The 3,504-nt window shown below is 33.6% G+C and overlaps 1 long non-coding RNA gene across 1 annotated transcript; it reads right to left on the bottom strand.

Annotated features, from left to right (window-relative positions):
- Positions 1–562: 562 nt before the first annotated feature.
- Positions 563–3,258, bottom strand: LOC149068511 (uncharacterized). The gene is made up of 2 exons (XR_016195235.1): positions 2,847–3,258; positions 563–765 (listed from the first exon to the last, which is right to left on the bottom strand). It is a non-coding gene; the product is annotated as an uncharacterized LOC149068511 (long non-coding RNA).
- Between the last annotated feature and the right edge of the window lie 246 nt (positions 3,259–3,504).

The following is a 3,504-nucleotide window of genomic DNA, read 5'->3' as shown; positions in this document are numbered from 1 at the left end:
ACAAATTTTATTAATCGTGAATGAAATGAAGGAAAAAAGGACCGTCGCAATTGTGTAAAATTTATATTTTAAAAAATACTAATAAATTTGGAAATTTTTCAAAAAATAATTTTTATCTGACTATTTTTTAAATTATGATTGTTTTGTACCCGAAATAAAATTTTTAGATACACATATTAAAAAGTACAAAATTCAGTGAATTTGATTTCCAAAATATTTTTTTATGCTAATAGTAATTCTTGCGATGCACATTGAATATTAAATTACTGAACATTAATAGCTATATTTCCTATTAGCCAAATAAGTTAATGTCTGAGACTGATTTTTTGTGATTTGTTGAAACTTGTATGATAGTTGCATGCAATCCTTCCTACACACAAGATGTGCCCCCTCTCAATGTATAAAATGCTAAACCCAACAGTTCAATCAACAGTTCATGATAATCACAATCTAGTAATTCGTTACTTTCAAAATTTGCACTGTAACTTGAACATAATTAAGGCACAAATTCAAAATACGTAAAAAAAGCTAACATTTTCCTCACTTAAGAAATAACGACAAATCAATTATCAAAAATAATTTATTCATATTTATATGGAAGTATTTGAGATTGCTAAAAAAAATAATGGTACGTATAACACACACACAAACATTGTAAATAAATATTGAGATTTTCTTCCATGATTGAGTCAGCTCATCTTCAGTGGCCACATTTTATCATAGATGTGTTTTTACCCTACTTTTGCTCCCAAATACTTGTTTCATCTGAAAAATTAAAAACATGTTTTCATGAAAAGAAATTTCCCTAAAGAATGAAACAAATCATACTCATGTGTTGTGATTTCAAATACAGTGAAATCATACTGCATAATACGAATAAAGCACATGTAATCAGCAATCACGTGGTACTAGTTATGTAATGATAGATTACTTAAATATTATAAATTTCATTCAATCATTGCCCAATGCTGGCATGAACTGCACATAAATAAGGTTCCAAAAAGTAATTTCATGAATTTTTGAATTGGTGTTTTGAGCGCGAAAGGTATGATCACACACTAAAATCTCAATAAAATGATATTCTGCAAATCAAGAAAAAATATCATTGTAGAGGGATTGCTGTTGTATTAAGATTAGAGATGTAAAATTCTTGAGAATATTGTAACGAAGGACTCTGGAAGGACTACTATTGTAAATAACTTGAGAATATTCTTATTATTCTTAACAAGAATATTCTCCAGTTATTTATAATATAATTATATATAATATCCTAGAGAATATTCTTTGGAAAGACTACTTTTATAAATTACTGGGGAATATTCTTATCAAAAATAATAATTATTCTCAAGTTATTTCTCATATTAATATTCTCATCTCACATCTGTAATCGAGTGGCAGCAGTTTAACATTATATTATAGGAATTTATTTTATATCAAGTATCATTGTAGTGAGGTTTAACTGTAAATAATAAACGAATGAACTGCAATAATTATATGCAAAATACTGATGCACAAATAGAATGAAATGAGCTGATAATTATATGATTTTGGATAATGAGAATGCACCACAGAAAATATTTTTTGTTGTGCACGTGTTTTCATTTGTGCAAATACTGTGGATTCTGCTTATAAAGGGTTTTTTTTTTCAAAAAATTACCATGAAAAATGTAAGCGGGAAAAATGCTTTAAACAGGAAATCTTAATAAAAATTAATTCGAGTACTAAGCAGGAAAATATTATACATGGGAATGTTATAAGCGAGATCGACTGAATATAGAAGGAAAATGTCATGTTTACACACAGCAGCAAAATATCAGCAAAGTATCAAATAAATATATTCCTGCCAAGAGGTAAAAGCTAAAAAAAGGTAATATATTTTGCTTGGCATTAATATAAATATTTTCATATTAGAGACAAAACATTTCATACACAAATCTATATTTTAGAGTGTTGTTGAATATTGTTTTGTTTAGGAATTAAAATGCACTACTGTAATGATCGCTTTTGCCTAGTACATTTTGCGAGTTCTTAATGTACGAGGCTCCTCAAGAGAAAAAAAGGCCCCACAAAAATGAGATCTGGTTGAAATTTTCTAGAATTTACCAGGTAGGACCACAGAAAAATTTCTCGTCTCGGGGGGGGGGGGGGGCATCATGCTCTTAAGATGGTCCTGGTTAGGGAAAAAAAAATTTTGTATACAAGTAATACAAAAAAAAATTTTTTTGTATACACTGTATACAAGTGACTATTCCTGCAATTCAAGAGAGATATTCATGACTTCTTTTCAGACCAATGATACATTATTTTCAGAGAGGAAAAAACTTCAAAAGCGTGACACTATACCCTGCCATTTTAACCTTTAGGTCAGGACCGTAAATAAGCTGGGGCAACCGGAGCACTTCCCAAGGGCCGAGAGAATGGGGGCCCTCACAAAAATGTACACTTTATTTTACATAATAATACTTTCAGGGGCCCCCACTCAAGAAAAAAGTCTGCATCGAGAGAGCCCACTACCAGTGCCGTCTTAACGGATGGACCTACCCGGGCACGGCCCGGGGGCCTCGAGAGAAGAGGGGGCCTCACAAAAATGAGATTTGGTTGAAATTTTCTGTAATTTACCTGGTAGGTCCTCAGAAAAGCCACTTGGCCCGGGGGCCCATGGTGTTCTTAAGACGGCCCTGCCCGCTACGACCCTGTTTCAGGTACCATAAAGACGAATTTGTCATTAATATCAATACATGAGTATATTACTCATATTATTAAATAATCATTATTTGATAATGATCATTTTGTTAGCGAATGAAGTTCAGATTTGAAGGAAATCATAGAAAAGTATCATTACTCACCTTCTTTCGGCACTTGTTGATGGCTTCAAGTAATAGTTGAAAGCTTTCATTGATCGGGGATAATTACTTAACATATATTTAATACCTAAACGCGGTCACTCATCACCTTATAATTAATAAATTATTCTAAATTCCCTATTTCATTCCGGGTCATCGTAAAAACAATTCAGCGCGACCGCCATTACTATGTCGATGTTTGTGTTTGCAGCGACGATAATGTTCACTGCGCATGCGCTGAAACTCGATCCACCCTGCTGGATCGCCGATATCGGAGGTTCAGTTTCAGGCTCGAAAAGCTGGTCCGTGGATCTCGATTCAGGGGTGGTGAATACCAATTTTGAGGTGAAACGCGGTTTAGAACCTGGATCGCGTTCTGAACCTGGACGGTGAATACGGCCGTAAATGTCATAAAAATCCGAATCGACGTTTCCCATTTAGCGTCATAAAAACCCGAATCGACGTTTCCTATTTAATGTCATAAAAATCCGAATCGACGTATCCCATTTAGCGTTATAAAAATCCGAATCGACGTTTCCTATTTAATGTCATAAAAATCCGAATCGACAAAAGTCACTTACCTGTTAAGAGTTATCCAATAGTTATCCATTGGAGGGGAGGGGAGGGGGGGGGGGGGGGAAACAGTCACTGAAAAAAGGGG

Source organism: Pholcus phalangioides, unplaced genomic scaffold (assembly GCF_987345545.1).
Source record: "Pholcus phalangioides strain wild (caught in Gottingen) unplaced genomic scaffold, Ppha-v1.0 ptg000027l_1, whole genome shotgun sequence".
Taxonomy (NCBI): Eukaryota; Metazoa; Arthropoda; class Arachnida; order Araneae; family Pholcidae; genus Pholcus; species Pholcus phalangioides.
Note: the sequence above shows the minus strand (reverse complement) of the source record. Positions and strands in the feature narration are given on the sequence as shown.